Genomic DNA, 24160 nt, shown 5'->3' on the forward strand with positions numbered 1-24160 from the left:
TGACCACCTGGGTTCAAACCCCGCCTCCACCATCTATTAGCTTTGTAACTTAGTTTTTCAGCCTCTTGATGCCTTAGTTTTAATGTCTGTTTAAAAAAAAAAAAGAAAGGTGCTGGAGAATACTAAAAAATAGTGTAGATAAAGCACTTAGAGGAGCAAGTGGAATATAAGTATTCATAAATGTTAGCTGTCATTACGAATATGATTCGATTACTTACAAAGCCTGTACTATCAAAAGCATAGTTCTGACCACCAGCCCCCTACTTTAAAACCTTCAGTTGCTCCTTATTAGTCCCAACTTCTTAGCATATAATATGGTGGACTTCATCAAGCAGGCACCAAACACCCATTACACAATCATCTTCCATAACTCCAGACCATGTGCTTCAGACGTGCCCAGAGCCAACAGCTCCACATTTCATGAGGAAATGGAAGAAAGGGAAGTGTTTCAGTTTTGAAGAGCATGTGTCTTCAGGGATATGGTCACATTCTAACTAGCTATAATTTATTACGTCATTATGTGATTAAGAAAATGAGTCCAAAAGTTGTAAAACTAGAAAAACATTAGCCCAAGCATAAGCTTATGGAAGTGATAGGAGAGGCCAACATTTATTGAGCACTTACTATGCACAAATAACTATACTAAAGCTTAAAAAGCATTGTCTCTTAAATAATTTTCATACTCTAAAACGGATGTATCAATATCCCTCAATCTTGGCATGCAAAGTAAAACAAGAGTCACTCTATAGACAGCAAAGTTGGTGAGAGAAGGGGCCCTGCACACACTGATATCAGGCTGTCACCACGAACATAAAAAGGAATCTTTCAAGAGACTGGAAGCCTCTGCTCATGTCTACAGTTCTAGCTGCAGCTCCTGCTAATAAGGCAAAGTGGAATTGTGGGAGCTATCACCTTCTCTAGCTCCCTTCATCTCAGCCTGAAAAACCTGAACAGGGACCAGTTCTTCTACTGACAGAATCTTAGCTCAATTCCTAACACTGGACAAAAAAACAAAGATAGAAACATTGAAAACAATCAGACATATTTGCATAGATGAAATTCAGGAGACTAAACTGGGGAATCAGATTACTCATTTCCCAGTACAACAGTAATGAAAAAACTCATGACATTATACAACATGCATTCTCAACAATATTGAAAATATTGTATCCATGATAAGGAAAGAAGAGTTTAAGAATTAAATAACTGCAAAAGTATTAAATTTTTTTAAAGTTTCTGTGCTGTTTGTATTATAAAGTACCAGGTTTTACAAGAAAAAAAAAACTATTTTGCAAAACAAATGGAGTCAGCAATGGTCACCGAAGAAAACTGAACGAGAGAATTAGAAGACTAGCTAAAAAAGTTCCCTGAGCAACACGATAGAAATACTGAGGGTATATCCCAAAAATCTACAATATATTCACCAATGTAACTTAATTAAGGAAGAAACTAATAACCAATGACATAATTTGAAAGACTTCACTACAGATCAAAAGACTAGGTGTCAACTTACATTAGTAAAAACTGCACACTAGATATACACTTCTGAAATGTATTAATTTTAAGAGATAAAGAATAAGTCTTACAAAAACTAGAAAGAAAAGTTATTAAGTTTTTAATCATGTTGACATCAGACTTCTCCTCCACATCATTATTTTTTAAAAAATATATGCAACAAAAACAGCCACTATGGAAAATATTATGGTGATTCCTCAAAAAAATTAAAACTACCATACAATCCAGAAATTCCACTCCTGGGTATTTAATTGAAGAAAGCAAAAACACTAATTAGAAAAGATATATACATCCCTATCTTCATTGCAACATTATTTACAGTGGCCAAGATTTGGTAACAACCCAAATACCTATCAACAGAAGAATGCAAAAAGATGATGATGGAGTATTACCCAGCCATAGAAAAGAATGAAAATTTGTCATTCACAACAACATGGATGATCTAGAGGGTATTATGTGAAGTGAAGTAATCAGACAGAGAAAGATAAACACTGTATGATTTCACTTAGATGTGGAATCTAAAAAACACAACAAATGAACAAGCATAACAAAACAGAAACAGAGTCATAGATACAGAGAACAAACAGGCCAGAGGGGAGGAAGGTGAAAGGAGAAGAACAGGTGAGGGAAATTAAAAGGTACAAACTTCCAGCTGAAAAATAAGTGAGTCACAGGTATGAAATGTACAGTGTGGGGAATACAGTCGATAATTACGTAATATCTTTGTATGGTGACAGACCATAACCAGACTTATTATGGTGACCATTTTGAAATGTACAGAAATACCTAATCACCATGTTGTGTAACAGGAACTAACATAGTGCTGTAGGTCAATTATACTTCAAAAACAAACCAACCAAGCAACTTGCAGCAAAAGAGACCTGATGTGTGGTTACCAGAGGTGGAGGGAGAGGAAGGGCGAGATGGAGGCAGTCAAAAGGAACAAACTTTGAGTTAAAAGATAAACAAGTACCAGGAATATGATGTACGACATGACAAATATAATTAACACTGCTGTACGTTGTATATAAAAGCTGTTAAGAGAGTAATCCTAAGACTTCCCATCACAAGGAAAAAAGATTGTATTTCTTTAATTTTGTATCTATATGAGAAGATGAATGGTCACTAAACTTATTTCAGTGATCATTTCATAATGTATGAGTCAAATCATCATGCTGGACACCTTAAACTTATATAGTGCTGTATGTCAATTGTATCTCAATAAAACTGGAAGGAAAAAAAAGAATGATTTTTTAGACAAAGAAAAATGAACAGAATTTGCTATTACCAGCCTTTCACTAAAGGAAATAATAAAGTGATCTTCAGAAAATAATTTCAGATGAGGGTTGGCAATGAAAGAAGGAATAAAGCACCCCAAAAACTGGAAATAAGGGGAATTTGAAATAATGTCCTGTGGAGTTAAAAATACATATAAATAAAGCACTAAAAAACAATAGTACCTAAGACAAAAGACTTCTAAGGCCTCTGTATCATTTCAGAAGAGTATAAAAAGCCAATTAACATAGGAATTTAGGTAAAGTATGGATGTTGTAATCTCTCAAGTAACTAAAAGAAATTGAGAAATAATAGAGGAAATATGAAATAAAATTTTTCTTAATAAATAATAAGATAGAAAATAAAGAGTAATACAGAATAGGTAGGACAAAGAGAAAGCAGAGAAAATGGTAGTTTTAAGCCCAAATATATGCATAATTATGTTAGATGTAAATGGTCTAAATATTCAGATTAAAACATAAAGGTTATCAAATTGGATTTTTTTTAAAAAACCTAACCACATGCCATATATAAAGACACATATAAAACATATGGGTGCAGAAAAGTTGAAAGTAAAATGAGGGGAAAAGACATGCCATGCAAACATTACTGAAAAAACATGTCTTTACTAATATCAGACAAAGTATTCTCTAAAACAAAAACGTTTACTACAGTTCAGAAAAAAGGATTGTTTTATAATGGTAAAAGGATCAATCTTCCAGGAATAGATAAAAATTATAAATCTGTATATACCTCATATCATAAACTCGAAATATGTGATGTAAAAATTTATAAAACTGTATCAAAATATAAAATATAAAAATGACAAAATTACGAGAAAATAGATACACTCACAATTAAAATGGAGATTTTCATACACTCCTCTCAATAACTGATAAAAGAAGCAGACTAAATGCTGAGCAAAGCCACATATTTAATATATAATTAATAATACTGACATAAGGGACTTACCCTGAACGCATTATGCAACAACTGCACAATACAACTGTTTGAACATACATAAAACACAGAGGTTTTATGCACGTGATACTAGGTGATAAGGGAAGTATCAGCACATTTTAAAGTGTCAATATCAGGATATGTGCTCTAATAATACAATTAATCCAAAATTCGATGAAGATAAATAGAAAATCTTCACATTTGGAAATTAAGAACTATACTTCTAAATCAAAATGGAAATTAGAAAGTGTTTTAAACTCAGTAACAATGAAAATATTATATATTAAAACCTGTGGGATATGGCAAAACAGTGCTTGAATAAAAACATATAATTTTAATTGATATACTTGGGGAAAAGGATAGGGTGAAAATTAATGAACTAAACAACCATGTCAAGAATTTTTTTTAACAAAAAGGAAAACAAACACAAGAAATATAGAAGGAAGAAAATAATAAAGATAAGAACAGAAATAAATGAAACAGAAAACAAACAATAGAAAAATACACAAAGCTAAGAGTTAGCCAAAACACTTTTAAAAAATTTAACCACTGACAAGAATGATATGGGAAAAAAAGAGGAAGGAGACAAATATAAGCAGTTTCACAAATGAAAAAGTGAACATAACTATACAGCTTAAAAAGGTAAAAGATTATTAAGGACAAACTTCATGCACCAGGGGATCTCTGGGTGCTGACAGTGTTCTATAAAATGAAGTCCTGGTGATAACCAGACAGGTATTCACTCTGTAATTCAAAAGGTATTTATAATTTTGGCAATAAATAGATATTTAAAGGAATGGATTAAACATATAAGGAAAATAGAATAGAAAGAAATCAAAAGTGGCCACAAAAAAGCAGAATTAATTCAATTGACACTTATTTCATATTCACTATGAATCATTCACTATACTAGGGGCCAGGACTACAAAACAGTGAGACAAATACAGTTCTTTCTCTCATGAGCTTTAGAGGAGTCACATTAACCAGTTATTCATGCAAATAAATTCCAAACCATAATAAGCCCTATGGGAAAAAAACAAAAAACAAAGAGAAGACACTAACACAAAATGGAAAACTAATCTAGTCTTAGAAGTCAAGGAGGACTTCCTATAGGAAGAGACATTGAAATAAGGGTCAAAAAATGAATAGGAATTAATAAGTGTAGCAGGAGGACAGCATTCCAGAAGAGGTTGAAGACTACTGTGAATAGTTCATAAGATAAAATATGGTACATTCAAGGGCAGCAGGAAGGACAGAATGGGCAAAGCACAAAAATAAGATAAAATAAAATAATGGTAAGAGTAGTAAGATATAGATCAGGGCCACAATAGGAAGGATAAGAAATATGGCAGCTGGCTGAATTTATCAGATTATTAAAAAAGTCATCACCTAAAAGGACATATTCCAAAATACAGAGGGTAAGAAATCCATTATAAAATTTTATCAACTGAAAAGACAAAGATATCAATAGGAAATATTTTTATAAATTAGAGAATTAATAAAACACATTCAAGGATTCAGAAGATTTTCCATGCATAGTCTCTATCTGAAAGCGCTACTTGAGGATATACTCCAGCATCATGAGACACAGTCCAAGAAAAAAAAAAGTTGTGTCATATATAAAAGTGTAGTAAGTGATGACATAAGTAAATTTATATTTAAATCTAAATAACTGTTGATAATTTTACTATTATACTTAAGGAAATGTTAAAATTCAAGGCCTAAGAAAGTAGATATACTTTTAAACCAATAATACAAAAATCTGTATATAAAATTCAAATTATTAAATTAAAGAACAGAAGATGAGGCCACTAGAGAGGAAATAAGAGTGGCTAAGTTGCTTACCTTGTTCAAGTGGGAAGCTATAACAATTGTTTACCTCTAGACATGAGTAGGAAAAATAGTTTCAAATATATTTGGTAAGAAATTAAGGACAACCATTATAAAAATAAGAAGGATATGTGTAACTACCAGAACACTAAAAGAAAAGAAGTCCCCAAATCAATCATCAATCCTAAGAAAAATAAGAAAAGGAAAGCAAGACAGCATGATGAACAAAAAATATAAAATATGATTTCCTAAATAATTTCAAACATACCAGTACTCACAATAAATACTATCTATGTGGATTGACACGGAAACCTATCCAGGACATTCACAAGGGACCTTGAGACTTCAAACTAGCTCTCATCTTATGACAAAACCAATAAGGACCTAAGGAGTTTACCTAATATAATTAATCAGCTTTATTTAATAGATATATATATATCTATTAATTGTCAATATACATTTATTCATATAATATAGATATCATATTTTGTGTTCTCTGCAGGAGATTTCCCATAGAAGACTACGCATTTTACAACTATCAATAAAATATTGATTATATATTAAGTCACAAAAAATTCAATAACACTGCAAAAAGGAATTAAATATACATCTTGATCTCTGACCACAATGCATAAAAATATAGTTATAGACAACAAAAAAAGCACCAAAAATATTAATTTAATTATTTTTAAATTAAAATTTTTTATTTCTAATTTAAAACACTCTCCTAAATAACTCTTAGATAAAAGAGCAAATAGCAACTGAAAATACATTCTATTTAGAAAAAAATATCAATTAGAAAGCTATATAATAAAACTCTAGTTAAAACCATAGTCTGAAAAAAAAAACTGTAAATGTTTTCCTTTTCTATTTTCAAATATCAAATGTGAAAATAAATAAGTTAAGCATTCGACTCAAGTATCTAGAAAATTAAGAACAAATTAAACCTAAAGAAAATATAAATATTTTGGAGATAATTTGATGAATTTGGTATAATCTAGTAAAACTGAACATATAAGTATACTAGGACCCAGGAATTTCACGTCTAAGTATTTATCATGGATGGTCTTTGGCATGGATGTACCAATAGACAATTATAAAAAGATATTCATAGGAATACTGTTTGTAATAGCAAAGCATGAAAACAATACAAGAAACTGAAATAACTCCAACAACACAAGACACTATCCACCTACAACAGAATAGATTGGTAAATTTCATACATCTGCATATTCAATAAATATATACATTTGCATAATATATACTGTGTATTGTATTTCCAACATTTTGTATATTTTTATACGTAAATACACACACTCTTATAAAGAAATACTATACTCCAGTAAAAATAGTATATTCCAGTATACGTTAACATGGATAAATCTCAAAAGCATTACAGATACTGACTGGTACATATAAAATAGATAAACAAGCTTCTACTGTGTAGCACAGGGAGATACATTCAATGTCTTGTAGTAGCTTATGGTGAAAAAGAAGATGAAAATGAATATGTATATATATTCATGTATGACTGAAGAATTGTGCTGTACATCAGAAATTGACACAATACTGTAAACCAACTATACCTCAATAAAAAAAAAGCATTACATTGAGCAAAAGCAAAATGCAGAAGAATTCATACAACTCAATTTCAACTCTTTAAAGTTAAAAATCAGGAAAAATAAAGCAACAAAAATTTTAGGGATTCATAAGTGAAACTACAGAAAAAGTGAAGGAAATGATTAAACAGAAATTCAGAAGAATAATTACCTCTCGGAAAGACAGATGAGCACACACTTAGGAAGAAGAACACAGAGGGCTAAAAAGATGTTTTATTGTTTAAATTATGTGGTCAATACACTGATAACTGTCATTATTATTACTAAGTTATATATATTCATTATGTACACTTTTATTTGCATATATATTTCATAATTAAAAGTAGAAAAAGTAGGTAGATGAAGAAATGAATAATGATAAAGCAGAAACTGATTCGTATAGAGCAGAAAACAGTGAAATGGAAAAATAAAGCTTAGAGCTGATTTTATAGGAAAAAAAAATCAGTGTAAGAGGCAAACTGCTGGCAACCTGAAAAATAGGAAAAAGTGGGAAAGGACAAAGCTACAATTGTAGGAAGAGAAGAAGAGCATCACCAAATATATAAAAGAGATTTTGAAAATACAGGAGAAAACTATATGCACCTCTTCAAATTAATGTTAAAACATGGATAATATGAATGGTGTTCTTGATAAAAATAAATCACCAAAAAAATTACTCAAGAAGAAGAAAAATGAAAAAAGTCAACAGCCAGTAGAAATGTTAACAAAGTATCTCAAAAAATATTCTAGATACAGAAAATATCACAACCAACTTATTTCTTCCAAAAAACATTCAAGAGAAAATTTAATTGACATGTTGTATAAACTATTCCTGAAAACAGGGGAAAAAATAAAAGGTTAATCAATTACTTCCATGAAACCAGCATTATCCTGACATTAAAAATCTGACTAAATTAGTACACACACAAAAAGAAAACCAAAGACCAACCATATTTATTAATATCAATACTAAAATTTCAAACACACATAGCAGCTGGCTGAACTTAGCAAAACATTAAAATAAAAATTCATCATTACCAAGTGTTCTAACTTCAAAATATGGTAAGTTAACCTTAAAAAATCAGTTACTAAATTATATCAAGTTTATGATAAAGAGGAAGATTAGATGATCACCTCAGTAGGTATCAAAAAAAAAGCACCTAATAAAACACCACTCCTTGTTAAAAGGAAAAAGAGAGAGTGCACAGATATAGGAACTCTAATTAATAGGAAAATAATATTTACCTTTTACCAACAACCACTGCTTTAATTAATGGTAAAATCAGAAGCAAGAAACAAGACACAAATCCTGGTGATCACACTATTACCAAATGCATTCTGAAAATTCTGGCCAATAAAGTAAGAGTAGAAAAATACATAAGTGTGTATAACTAATAGAAAGGACAGGTAAGACAGTATAACTTGAGGATGATATGACCATCTAAAATTCCAAAAAGAACTGAATGAAATTTTTAGACTGATAAGAATTCAGAAGGTGAAACATTAAAAACAAACATCAAAAAATTACTCTTCTGATATGTAAACAGTAGTAAATTATCAATAAAACTCTTATTTACAAAAGCAACAAAAATTTAAGCTACCTGGTAATAAACTTTGGATCTGTATCAAGAAAACTAGAAAACTTTACTAATACATATAAAAGGAAGTTTTAGCAAATGGAGAGAAATATATTCTTGAGTGAGAAGACTCAAAATCACAAAGATGCTAACTTTCCCTAAAGTGATCTGTAAATCTAGTTCAATTAGAAGAAGAATCTCACCTGGGTTTTATTTTGAAACTTCATCTGCAGAAATAATTAAAAACCTTTTGAGAAAGAATTATGAAAGTGAACTCAAATTACCAAACAATAAAATATTTTCTAAAGCCACAATACCTAAAACTATGGAATAGAACAGAATACTCATAAACAAATTCATATCACTCCATGTAATAATTCCATCAATGATAAATATGACATTTCAAATCAGAGGAAAAATAATAAAATGTTCAATCAATATTGTTGAAACAATAGATAAACAATGGCAGTAACCATATCCCTACTTCAGATCATACAGTAAAACAAATTACAGCTATATTAAATGTGCATAAATTATTCCATTAAAAAAATAGAAGAGACTTAAAGGTCAACGGTTATAAACGTCAGCACAAGGACAGCTTTCTACCCACCCCAAAGAAGGAAAGTAGGAAGAAAAGAAGGAAAGAGGGAAGTAGGAAAGATAGAGAGACAAGAGGGAATCATAAATATGTATATATTTAATCTAGAATAAAAGTTTAAGTTACTCTCCTTATCAAAAAAAATTACAACAGGCAAAGTTAATAACTAGCCAGAAATAAAAATAACTATTTGTGTTAATGTATGTTATAGACAAGGACTAAGCTCATTAAAAGTTTTTTAAATCTGTATATATCAATAAGAAATAAAAAACATCTCTCCAATTGAATTTTTAACAATAATACCAGTAGTGCTGAGAGCCTAGGGAAATAAATATGTCAGTACTGTTGGCAATATCTTTTCTGAACAGCAATCTGGGAGTATTAACAAAAGAAGCAAAAGTCTTTATAAAAGGCATACTCATTGAACTTCCATATCTAGAAATTTATCTTAAGGAAGTATCACCAACATATACAAAGACTCCTAAAAAAAACTTACTTATACCAGAAGTAAAATATTGAAAATTTCACTTTGCCATTTGCAACAATATGGATGGACCTGAAGGGTATTATGCTTAGTGAAATAAGTCAGACATCGACAAACACTGTATGATACCACTTACATGTGGCATCTAAAAAATAAAGCAAACTAGTGAATACAACAAATAAACAGACTCATGTGCTTGGTATTTGCTTGTTCAACACACTTTTCTGTGTTACCTATGTTAAAGCCCAGAAATAAAAAGCCCACACAAACTGGAGAGAACACCCAATCAGATTTTCAAAATAATTTCAATAGGCTAAAGTAGCAAGGCGTAAATTTAACAGAAATTATTATATACCCATTTAGGTTAAAAAACCAAAAGAAAAGAATGTGCTAGAACAGGCTCTAGGTTCACTGCTGGGACCTGTTTGTGTGAAAAGAAATCTAGGAGGTTTGAATTGACTTAAAGATTCATATGACCCAATCAAATAAAATGACTTCTATAAAATTTCCATATTGTTCTATCAAGAAGATATAATGATTATAAACATATGCACATTTAACAACACAGCCCCAAATATATGGAAAAAACTGACAAAATGGAAGGGAGAAATATATAGTTCTACAATAAATTGGAGACTTGAATACCCCACATTCAATATGAACAGAACAGCCAGACAGATCAATAAGAGAACAGATGATATAAAGAATATACACAAGATCTTGTGGTAACCCATAGCGAAGAAAAAAAAATGTGACAATGAATATATGTACGTTCATATATAACTGAAAAATTGTGCTCTACACTGGAATTTGACACAGCATTGTAAAATGACTATAACTCAATAAAAAATGTTAAAAAAAAAGAATACTATAAACCAATTCCACCTAACACATGTATACAGAACGTGCAACAGCAGCAGAATATACATTCTTCTTAAACGCACATGGCATGTTCTCCAGGACAGACCACATGCTAGGGCACAAAAAAAGTTTTAGTAAATCTTAAAAGACTGAAATCATACAAAGTATCTTTTCTGACCACAACAGAATAAAATTAGAAATCAATAACAGAAGAAAGATGGGAAAACTCATAATTATGTGAAAATTTAACAGCACTCTCTTAAACAACCAATGAGTCACAGAAAAAAATCACAAGGGAAATTAGAAAATATTTTAAGACAAATGAATACAAAAGGAAAACACATCAAAACGTATGGGATGCAGTGAAAACAGCACTCAGAGGGAAATTTATGGCTATAAACACATTTAAAAAGAAATCAATAACCTAACTGTATAACTTAAAGAACTGGAAAGAGAAAAGCAAACTAAACCCAATGGTAGCAGAAGGAAGGAAATGATAAAGATCAGAGGTGAGATAAACAAAACAAAGAAGATAAAAACAATAGAGAAAATCAATGAAACCAAAAGTTGGTTCTTTGAAAAGGTCAACAAAATTCACAAACCTTTAATGAGACTGACAAAGAAAAAGAGAGAGAAGACTCAAATTGTTAAAATCAGAAATGAAAGAGAGGATATTACTACAGAAGTCAGAGAAATAAAAAGAATTACAAGAGAAGGCTCTGAACAAACAGCATTGTTCATGTAGGTTATCCAGTTTGATGGTTACCCACATGACACACTGAGTGACATGCATGAAATGGAAAAATTCCTAGAAACATACAAACTATCCAAAACTGACCCAAGAATAAATAGAAAATCTGAATAGACCTATAACAAGTAAGGAAATTGAATCAGTATCAAAAACTTCCCAACAAAGAAAAGGCCAGGACTAGATGGCTTCACCAGTGAATTCTACCAAACATTTAAAGAGGAATTAACACCAATACTTCTCAAGTTCTTCCCCCGCCTCAAAAAAAAAAAAAATTGAAGAGGAGAGAATAAATACCTCCTAATTCATTTCATGATGCCAACATTACCATGACACCAAAGTTAGACAAATACACTACAAGAAAACTACAGGCCAATATCTCTTATTAATATAGATTCAAAAACCCTCAACAAAATACTAGCAAACCAAATCCAGCAGCATATTAAAAGGATTATACATCATGATCAAGTGGGATTTATCCCAGGAATGCAAGGATAATTCAATATAAAAAAGATTAATAAAGGTAACATATTAACAGAATGAAGGAAAAAAGCACGTGATCATTTCAGTTGACACAGAAAAAGGCATGTGACAAAATCCAACATCCTTTCATAATAAAAATGTCAAAAACCAGGAAAAGGAAACTCAAGATGGTAAAGAGCATTTATGAAAAATCCAAAGCCAATAATATCATATTCAATGGTGAAATACTGAAACCTATTTGTCTAAGATTAGGAACAAGACAACAATGCCTACATTCTCCATTTCTTTTCAACACTGTACCAGAAGTTCTACCCTAAATATGATACCACAGGCAACAAAAGAAAAAATAGATACTTCATTAAAATTACAACTTTGGTGCATTAAAGGACATTGACAAGAGATTGAAAAGACAACCCATAAAAAGTAATAAAGTATTTTCATATTACATATCTGATAAGGGTTTAAAACCCAGAATATATAATGAACTATTACAACTCAACAACAAAAAGACAAACAGTTCAATTCAAAAATGGGCAAAAGACTTGAATACACATTTTTCCAAAGAAGACCAACAACTGCCAATAAACACATGAAAACGTGCCCAACATCAGTAGTCATTTAAGGAAATGCAATGAGATAACATTTAACTACCAAGATGACTACAATTTAAGAAAAAAGTAAAGTAACAAGCATAAGTAAAGATGCAGAGAAATTGGAAACCTCAATACACTGCTAATGAGAATATAAGATGGTGCAGATGTAGTGGAAAACAGTTTGGCAGTTTCTCAAAAAGTTAAACACAGAATTACAATACAACGAAGCAACTCCATTCTTGGGTATATACCCAAAAGGACTGAAAAAAGAATTCAAACTCATATTTGTAAGCCAAGCTCATAGCGGCATTATTCATAAAAGCCAAAAGGTGGAAACAACCCAAGTGCCCATCGACAGATGAATGGATAAACAAACTGTGGCATACATAAAATACCATGTAATGTTATTCAGCCATAGAAAGGAATGAAATTGTCTACATGTCATAGCATAAATTAACCTGGAAAACACTATGGCAAGAAAAAAAAATCCAGATAGAAAAGTCTATATACTGTATGATTCCATTTATATGAAATATCCAAAATAAGCAAATCCATAAAGGCAGTAGATTAGTGATTGCCACTGACAGGGGAACTGGTAAATGACAACATACAGAGTTCCTCTTGGGGTGATAAAAAGTGTTCTGGAACAAGACGGTGATGACAGTCACACAACACTGTGAAAATACTATATGCCACTGAACTGTATACTTAATCATTGTTAAAATGGCAAATTTTAAGCTATACAGGTGATCCTTGAACAACATGGGTTTAAAGTGCACATATTTCCTTATACACGGATTTTCTTCCATAGTAAACATATAGTTCTGCACAACCTGAAGTTGGTTGAATCCACAGATGTAGAACTGCAGATATGGAGGAACCACAGAAAAAGAGAGCCAACTCTAAGTTACACACGGATTTTTAACTGTGTGGAGGGGTCAGTGCCCCTGACTCTAGCATTGTTCAAGGTCAGTTGTGTGTATTTCACCATAATTTTTTTTAATTTTTAAAATATATATGTATATTATATATACACACATATATATGTAAAACTTTGACATCCAAAAAAAAGCTAGTGTAATCTCTAATACCTTTATTCTACTGTTTTTCTCTTTTCCACTTTTTATTTTTGGTTTTAGTTACATTTATTCCTTCTTTATGGTTTCCTTTAATTCATTTTGTTGTTATTTTCCTAACTTTCTGAGATGAATGCTGAGTTTATTCTTTTTTGTTTTTAATGTACGTGTTTAAAGTTGTGTTCCTCTAAGAACCACTTTATCCACTGTCCAGAAGTCCTATGACTATTGTTCTCATTCATGTTATTTTTTTAATGTTTATTCTGCAATTTAGGTTCTGGTTTTCTTTGAGGCTAAACTATTAAAAAGTCCAGTGTCCCAGTTAGATGAAGTGACTTTTGCTGATGAGACCAAGAATTATTCAAGGTAATACATTTAAAGTGGGGTGTTAGACTAGAGATATCCAGGAGAGAACAACCAGGGAGGTAAAGGATCAGAAAACAAATTCCATAAGAGCAGGGGAAAAAAGACAGGGATGCATACTCTTGAGGAGAAAACAGTCCTAATTTCTAGCAGCCCAGACCTTTCTGGAAGATTTGGAAGCAACTCTTATGCTCTAGGTGCTGGAGATACATCACTGAATCAGATGTGACCCTACCTCCAAGAAGACAGTCCTTCAATAAGTACCAAAATAAACAATTACAAGGACCAATGCTGTGGAGAAGCAGCACAGGATGCTCAGAGAACACATAACAGGGAGGTCTACCCTGGTCTGGAGGTCAGGGCAGGCGTTCTTGGTGAATCAACTTTACAGCTGAAAAGTGACGGGAAAGAAGACCAGGAAGGGCTGGGTCCTTCCGAGTGCAAGAAACAGCATGAGAAAAAAGTCCTCAGGCCAAAGACGTCTGGATGCCTGAAAAGAGGCAGTGAGTGTGGTGCCCAGAGAAGAAAAGGGTGAGTAGTCTTAGCTGAGCCTGGAAAGATAGGCAAGTTCAGATCATGTTAAGTATTTGAGATTTCTGCCCAAGAGCAATAGGAGACCACTGAAGACACTGGGAAGAAAGTGACATGTTCAGAATTACCTTTTCAAACAATCACTTTGGATACTATGAGACTAGAAAGCACCAAAGAGGAAATGCTCTGAGTCCATTTAAGAGGCCAATGTTTCTTCTAGAAGAGAGAGAGGGATGGCTTGGACTAGGACTAGGACAGCAGTAGCGGAAACGGAGGTACCAAGGAAGTGAAATTGATAGTTCCTGGTGACTGAATCCATGGCTCTTACCAACAGGTAGAATTGCACAAGAAGGTGGACTTTGGCTCACTATAACAAGGCACTTTCCAAAAGCTAGCACACTATGCCAGAATGGAAGAGGCTGCCCTTCAAGACAGAGCACCCTATTTCCCTCAAGTTTCCCAGGAGAAACTCGATGATCCTATGTGAAGGATGTATATGCTGGTTGAGGAATTAGACGAGATGACATCTAAGACATTCCAGCCTCTAAGACTCTTTGCTAAAACCAATAGAAATGCCAGGACAACTGGACAACTCACTGTAAGACACCAGGAAAGAAAGATATCATGTGTGCTTCTGTATTTAACAGTATTACCTCATATCTCAGTTCACATATCTACTCAAGCTGAGTTTCTTACAGAGAAGTACACAGACAAATGACCATCAGCACTATACAGCTTGTCATGAAGAGGCTGAAAAAACAGTACCATGTATCTTTCCAGTTCTTTGTATTACTTTACGTATCAGTATAAAGCTTCTACTTAACGAAGGATGTATCACCTTAGTTTTAGTGAAGATTAGAAATACGTATGCTGTTAATATTTTGTAAAAGCCAAGCATGCAGACCTCTTTGCTGGAATCTAGGATTGTTTGCCTCACTCATGGGAAGCCCAGCTGTTTTGAGCACAAACCCATACAACCAAGGCACCACTGTCCACTAGGCACCAAAACTGTCAGTAGACTACATAGTAATAGAGAAAGAATGTCAAAAACACCATCCTGCCAATTCCAACCGTGAAGGGATGCGAACACCACGCCAACCAAAACAAAACAAAACAAAAAAGCACATGGAAAAACGCAGTGAGGCTCATAAATATGCTGGAAGGATGAAATGACACTGACCAAGAAATGCTACCAACTGTCCTCCAGACCAGCCTTCTCCTCAATGCGAAAGCCTGAGTAGAGGCCACCCAGCACAAGGACCTCTGAAATTGGTTCCTCTGTCATAATTACTAGGTGGGCAGAGCCATCACTATTTCTGAAGCAACACAGTAAAGCAGACTCAAATGGAAGATTCCTCATCCCAATTAACTCATTTCACAGAACTCCTGCACATGCCAACACTCATGGCCTGTGTCATCTGCCATCTTGAACAATACAGCATACATGGTTATGTTTTCATGCTATAAGCACAAAGGAGCACAAATATTCTCTTGTTTCTCTTCCTGTTTTTGGTGCAACACTCACCGACCTACACCTGAGATTCTGTGTAAAGCACAGGTGCAAAAGTGTCCTAGCAGAAATACCACCGGGTAACAAAAGGAAGGATGTTAGAAGGAAAACCATGGGCATTTGATAATTTATCAAGAGATGAGAACCTCCAGTGACCTCGCTGAAGTCTTGGTCTTATCCTCTGGTGGCTGTGAGCCTCCGTTTCTGAATCATAATGTGAGGATAATACTAGTACATATTCCACAGGAAGGACTAAATGAGATAATGCCTGGGACGATTTGGACAATGTCTGCACATAGTAAACGATAAATGCTATTATGACCATTTTTACTATTATTGATAAGATTGTTTTATACAAGAATCATAGGAAGCTGCACTTCCAAAAACCTCTTTATCATCAACCAGAGGCACAGATCAGATTTCTTCAAAAGATATACCAACTCACTAAGTCAAAAGTGAATGAGATCTGCACCAGCTTCCCAAAAAGTCAATACCATAGACTTAGCCACACAAGAGTGGGAGAATGGTGGGTAATAAAACACAGAAATGCCTCAAGATAGCAAAGACTTCACAACTGCTGCCATGTTTGATAACCAAGGTAAGAAAATAATCTATGACTTTCAATGTGGTACCAAAATATACATGAATTTGGAGAGAAAATTACGTCTACAGTTTGAAGAAGGTCCATACATTTGTTGGACCCAAAGGCAGCCATTGTGTGGTTCCCTTTCTCTTCTATTAACTGCAAGACCTTAACCAAGTCTGTTTCACATGTACCATATTCTTCAAAGTAAACACGGCTTTAGGAGGCAACATAGACAAGCAAATATAGTAATGTAAATATCAGTACACTAAAATACTAGCCATTCACTTTTTAATGCAACAGGAGACTTGGATTCCATTACTTGATCTGACCTCCAACCACCAATAAATGAGTTTGGATTTCTAGGAAAAGTTTATACATCAAGTGCTTCCCCTAACTTCAAGGCCTATGATGTCAGTGGGTGAGGCACGTCCTAACCCCATTCTTCAACAACAAGAGAGTTAAACAGGACTCAAGGCTATGCTGAGCCTCACTGACCTCCTTTACCAAGTCTTGCATAAAAAAGCAACAATGACGTTAAGATTTCCAAGGCGACTCTCCAAAATAGTCTAGGAAGATATCCTCTCTGCCTCCTGGATGACACACTCAAATTTTAGTGAAGGCAAACAGCCAGTTTTAGCATCTCAAGCATTTGTCCCCTTCAATAGAGTAAAAGAGTCCTTCACTTTTGATCACTTGTTGGAGATGTTAGTGAAAGACTATGCAGATGACTTCCAAAACTCCCATCCAACTCCAAGACTCAATAATCCTTTGAATACAAGACTGTATTAGCTTTACTGATAACACAAAGCTGAATGCAGTCAGTGAGTTTTGCTTATGAGAAACCAATGTCCTTCGATCAACTGACCAATAAAGACACAGAAAACAGACTCAAGACTTTTATGCCTTTAGGATAACTGAAAGACTGAAAACGCCTTCGAGCTTCATATAAAACAGACTGTAGAGGTATCTGAGACAATTTCAACTTTCATGTGAATGAAAGACCTGAATATATTAATTCTTTCTGAGTCTTTGCACTGTGCTAGGTGCTAAAGATGGAACCCTTGCCTGCTCAAAATTTACAATCCAGTGAGAGATTTTTAAAATAGGATAACAAATTACAACACATTAACATGAGTGTGATGATGAGAGAACAAGGTTCTACAGGAGCCTAAAGAAAACCCCTGATGAGTCAGGAAAGAGCAACATCTGAGCTGAGACCTGAAGGGTGAGTAGGAATCAAGGAAGCAGAACTGTGGCAGAGTTGGAAATGGAGGGTGCCCAGTCACCTGGAAGGGTGTGATTAAAGGAGAGTGTATGGAATGTTCAAGAACTGAGAGCAGATCTCTCTGGATGGATCATCTGCTGTAAGTAGAGAACTAGTAGGAGGTGAGAAAGGGCCGAATCAGACTACACATCACTTAAAGACACTTCATCAGGAGAGACATATTAAAATGGGGGTTTTAGAAAGAACTCAGTGAGTACAGTAAAGAGAAATATTGAACTAGATGCACAGATATCAACTGAGAGGTACTGGAGAAACCCAAACAAGGGGAGTTGTATCCTGAATTAATGTGGTAAGAGTGACTCTGAAAAGGACAGATTAAAAAAATATTCAAGATGCTGATACAACAGAAAATAGATGGTGCCAGGGCAAAACAAAGGCTGTATTTCTAGCTAAGGAACAGGTGAATGGAGGTACTACTGAGGCTAGGAACCCAGATGGAAAAGCAAGTCTTACACAGGTTGAACATAAGTTCAACTTTGCATATTTTGAGTTTAAAGAGCCCAAGGGAGTTAGATGATACTCTGGAGCTCAGGAAAAAGAGAAAAAAAAAACCCAGGCAAGCTTCAGGGACTTGGGAATCACCCAGACAGTCACTAAAGCACAATGAGAGGACAGAAGAAGCCTGGGTCAGAACTATAAGAAGCTTCAGTTTAAGGAATAGGCAGTGGAAGATGAGGACACAAAGGCAACTGAGAAGTGGGAGAGTGAGGTGAGGAAAATGTTTCAGGAGTAAGGGGTGGAGACTCAACAGAAATGACAGCCTCTGAAATATTTCCCCACACGTGGTCCTATGCTGCATGTGGTACGGAGGGAAAAAGGAACCATGAGCAGGATCCTAACACAACGGCTAGTGTGTCCGTACTCAAGACCTGGGCTGCCCCAGGAGGCTATCAAATGGCAAACAACGTCTTCAAGGGAGGAACCAATAACCCAAAATACAACCGAGGTGACAGATGTGTATTCGGGCAGACAGATGCACCCACCAGTGAACACAGGCATTGATGGTGGAGTAGATAATGTGATAGCCCATCCAGGTCTCCTTTTCAGGGTTAGTGTGCCTGTCTCCTTAGCTTCTAGGAATATCCGTGCTGCTCAAGGCTCACAGGTGTGTCCCTGAAAGGGAACTGCCCCCACCACAGGGAACTGCCCTGCCCAAGAACATTCCCTCCCCTATGGGACAGCCTGACCAGCAATGGCTGGTTATTGCAGGGATATTAAGGTCCAGTTCCCTGGCCTCAATTTGGGACATTTCTGCTGGGCCATCCAGCTCCCGAGCCTTCCGAAGGATCCACTGAGACCTCAGGTGTAAGCTCACTGCAGGTCTGCCTCACTATATGTCCAGCCCTGCCTTCCCTACTTCCTTACAGGAGTATCTTCCAAGAGCATCCTTGAGTAAACTACCTGGATACAACTCTCCATCTACAGTCCAGCTCTGGGCAGCCAACCTAAAATGGATGGTACATTTTTTCTCTCAAATTTAAAAGTTATGGCAGAAGGACCTAGAATTCTCAATAAGGCCCCACACTACCTTATATACAACATAAGAAGACAAAGTGTTAGACATTCAGTTATTGTTGCACACTGATTATTACACTATGTCTAGAACATTCACCACTGCACCACCTGAACTTTGGGTGGTATTTAATTGAGTGGTTGCACACTGATTATTACACTATGTCTAGAACATTCACCACTGCACCACCTGAACTTTGGGTGGTATTTAATTAAGTGGGGTGCACTGTGCTAGAAAGTGTGTCTGCTTGCACACTTTCAAGGGAGGAGACATGAACAGGTCTAAAATTTTTTAAGAATGTTGCAGACCAACAACATTGCTAAAACAGTGCATTTACCAGAAGTTCAAATATATGTCTCCAGATGGCAGGAAAAGCTGTATTCTGAGGTCTGCTCACACACACACAAAAGAGTTAACCTAGCTGCCCCTTTAAATGTACTGAACACTCCAACATGTTAAAAACCATATACAACCATATATGGGTGTTAGGTTTTATAATGACCACACTCTGAACAACAGTTTAAAAGACACTCATGGCTGCAGCCCCAGCGCCTGGCACAGTTCTAGGTGCATGGTTGACAAACAAAAAATATTTGATTGATGGATCATTGAACAAAAGTAACTATTTTTAAACAAAATTTAAATCCATCATTTTTTAAGATCCATGGTTTGTTAGTAAGACCCCTTGAGATATAATTTTTAAAACACTGGACTCGAAGACAAGGAAATGAAAATCAAAGAGGAAAATTCCCTGATCAGAATCTGAGAACAGGATGGTGGCAACCTCAGCAGGGGAATTCCTGGCATGGCAGAGCGTGGTCCAGAACCCCAGTGTCACATACATGTCCCTCCAGTTCCCACACTGATACTTCTGTAAGTCATTTAGAAAGCAGTGTGGCGATGGATCAATGCTGGGGGATTCTGGGAGAGATGGGGGAATGGGAGTGTACAGGAATAATGTGGGAGCAGTGCCCTTCATACTAAGAGAAAGCAGGACATAAAATGACAAACTCGTGGCCCTCCAAGGCATCTCAAGAACCCTATCACAGATTTCTATAGGCCTGGTCAACTGATGGGCCTTTCAATGGAGTTACAGGACCTTTGCAGGCCTCAGCTTCCATCCAGAGGCTAAGGCTACCTGGGTGATGTCACAGGAAGACGATTAGCTGAAAGAAGGGACAGGAAGGGATGGATCGGGACTGAGAAGAGCTATTCCACAATGCCCATCATTCATTCAACTACCAGAGCAGGAGGCTGCCTCAAGGGAAGGATGAATTTCAGACCCAGAAGAGGCCTCTGCAGGAGTCTAGCACCACCTCTGCCTGCCATCCTGAGCACGGCTCCACAGAACAACTCCAGTGTAATACAAAACCAAGAAATGGCAGGATGCTTGGAGCTCTAGGCTGGCCCCTCTTCCCATATGCATACAAACAAGATGATGACAGCCACTAACAAGGTGTTTAAGTGAAGAAGTAACAGACTCAATCAGAAAGAGGAATTTCCAAAATAGAAGAGCTCTTGTTTAAACCGCAGGGGCCGTCAAGTTTCAAAAGATTAAAAGACATGTCCAGCTGCTCACTGTGATCAAATGGTGGTGTGTAGACGAGAACTCTGCCTGTATCAATCAGGGTTCAGCCAGAGAAGCAGAACCACTAGGATATATACCAAGAGATTTATTGCAAGGAACTGGCTTATGTGGCTGTGGGACTGGCCAGGTAATTCCAAAGTCCATAAAGCAGATCACTAGGAAGGGTAAGCTGGAATTCTTCCAAGCTGAAGCTGCTATTCACAGATGGAACTCCTTCATCTCCGGGTAAGCCTCAGTTCTATTCTTAAGATCTTTCAACTGACTGAACCAGGTCCACCCAGATTATTTAGAATAAACTACCTTACTTAAAGTCAACTTATTAAGGACCTTAATCACATCTACAAAATACTCTCACTGCAACACCTATTATAGTGTTTGATTGAATAACTGACACATAAAACACCACCACCTTCATTTATCAATAGCACCCCAGTGATCTCTCCTCTCAGAGAAATGCTGGTATAACAAACTCTTTAATGAAGAACTTTATCTCCTTATCCTCAATTTAGTAAGACCTTTTCCTTGACCAAATTTGATTTAGAAGGTTCTGGGTGACTACATTAACCATGTTCTACTCTTTTTCTCCAGCTAAAATTACCGAACATCTTGGACCCCACTGTCCTAGGTCAGCAGGAGAGGGGTTTGTAGGGTTCACAGAACATCATTTCTTCTAAGAATGTTTAAGTCCAATCACCCAAAGTCTATATCACAATTTTGTTAATCAAGTCATCCAAGAAGCAGCGCATGTGTAGAACCAGAAGAATGGAGATGGTTAACCCATTCTCCCACTTCACCACGGACATCACATTCACTCTCTCCTCACTATCACACTCAAGATTCTTAAAAGTGTTACCCAAATAACAAGTCTCTACATCTGATTCCCTACAGCCCCCATTTATCATCACACTGCAATCAAGCCCTCACACCAACACAGTCAATGGAATAGATGTCCCTTAAGGTTACCAATGACTTACTCACCCAAAGGACCCTGTTGACCATACCCTCTTTCCTGAAATGCAGTTCTCTATTACCTTCCATAACATCAAAGCCTCTTGTTTTTCCTTATACCTCTCCTGCTATTCCTTTTACATTTAATCTTCTTTCTTTTCTTCTATTCTGCAAATGTCCACTTTCTCCAGTCCTCCATCATTGGACCCTCCTCATGTTTATACACTGTCCTTTGGCTTTCATTGTAATCTATACACTAATGACTTCCACTCTTCTATCTCCATGACAGGTATCACTTATGAGCTTCAGGCTCACATGACCTAGTGTTATGAACACCTATACCCAGATGTCCCAGAAACACTCAGAACTCAATGTCCTTTCTACTGCCTCAACCTCCTTCAATCAATGTTTCTTACTTGGTTCTCCATTTCCATGACTGGTTCCACCACCCACCTAATGAACCAAACCAGAAACCAAGAAGTTATCCCTGAACTTCTGCCTTTCCATCATTCCCTACATACTGTCAGTCAAGTTTTTCTTGAGGGGGGATTGGGAGAGTACAGCTGAAAAATCACATCTTTCAGCCTCCTTTGCAGCTAGGTGTGACCATATAATTATTCATGCCAATGAGATGGAAACAGGATTGTATGGAACTTTTAGGTAGCTGTTTGTAGAGGATAACTCCACTTTTGCCCTTCCTTCCTTCCAGTTTCCTCAATCTTCTTCCAAAAAAAGATGGCTAGAGCTCTGTGGCCATCTTGGATCAAGCAGTGAGACAGAAGACACAGCTGCAGATGAAAGAGATAGAAGGACCCTGGCACCCTGAGAACTTCAGAGCATCACACCAACCCTGGACTGCCTAACTCCAAATTTATTTCATTTAAGAAAATAAACCTTGTTTAAGCCATTGTTTTTGTAATTTTCTATTATAAGCAGCCAAACATAATCCTGACTGGTATACCAAATTATGTTCATTCTTTTACAATCTTTCAGTTCCACCACTTCTCTCCATCTCTACTACCACTCCTTTAGTTCAAGCCACCAACACCACTTGTTTCAATTACTGAAAGAGCATATTAACTGATCACCATGCTTCTAGTCTTCCTCCAACCTAATCCACTGTCCATTTCTAAGGGGCAATCTGAGATTATGTATCAATAGTGGTAAAAATGTTAATGTTCTTCAAGTGATAATTTCACTTCTCAGAATTTATCCTGAGGAAAATAATATGATAGGAATAAAATAATTATGTTCATGGAAGTTAATAATAGCAATATTTAAATGATTTATAAATGAAAACAATCAAGATGGCCAAAACAGGGGATGAGTGAGTTATACACAAAATAGTGCATGTATTCAAGAGAAAATTAACCTGTCATTAAAAATCATGCTATGACATAATATTTTAAGATACGAGGAAATGCTCATTATATATATAAATAAAATGGGTTTTAAACAGTATGTACCCTATGTTCCAATTTGATTTTTTTAATTACATAAATATTTATAGAAAATAACTTCACTCTTACATTTGTATCTACACAAAAAAAGCTAACATTTTAATTAATTCAGATATCACATTAGTATTTAACAAGCACCAAGTTTAGGCTAAATGTATAATAATAGTTATCTTAGGAATTACAATTTTTTTCTTTATGCTTATATTTTTTCAAGGTGCAACAATAAACTGCTTCTAAAAACAGAAAAGATAAATATTCTCAAAAAGTCCTGCAAACCTGATCATGCTCATTCCCTAATTTAAACTCCTCAACAGTCATCATCTCCTCTGGAAAGCCTCTCTCATTTCCCCAAGGCTGGATCTCCCCACACTCCTCGAGAAGCCCATCTTACCCTGTACTAACACTTTTCCCACTGCACTGTAAACTGCCTATTTTTTTGACTATATCTCACACTAGACAGGGAGCACAATCTCGTCATTTCCCTAGTGCCTGGCTTATATTTGGTGTCCTATCAATGTGAAATGAACAAATGAACATCTATACCTCTCTCCATCATCCAAGAGATGCAGAAGAACCCACATCTTTGGAATATAAATGTGTGCATCCAATACTTAAGACCTTCAATAATCACCATTCCTTAGCAATTGGTCAGGATGCAAGAAGCTGTACAAGTTCCTTTCAAGGACAGTTCAAGCCCCTGAAGAAATGACCTTATGCAATGAAGAATGACATCACATGAACGTCTACACTACTTGAACATAAACTCACAGGGGATAAC

The 24160-nt window shown here is 35.4% G+C and overlaps 1 protein-coding gene across 1 annotated transcript in view; it reads right to left on the reverse strand.

Annotated features, from left to right (window-relative positions):
- Window positions 1–24160, reverse strand: part of CDYL2 (chromodomain Y like 2) — a 149707-nt gene that overhangs the window by 120075 nt on the left and 5472 nt on the right. The window lies entirely within an intron of this gene.

Source organism: Vicugna pacos, chromosome 9, assembly GCF_048564905.1.
Source record: "Vicugna pacos chromosome 9, VicPac4, whole genome shotgun sequence".
Taxonomy (NCBI): Eukaryota; Metazoa; Chordata; class Mammalia; order Artiodactyla; family Camelidae; genus Vicugna; species Vicugna pacos.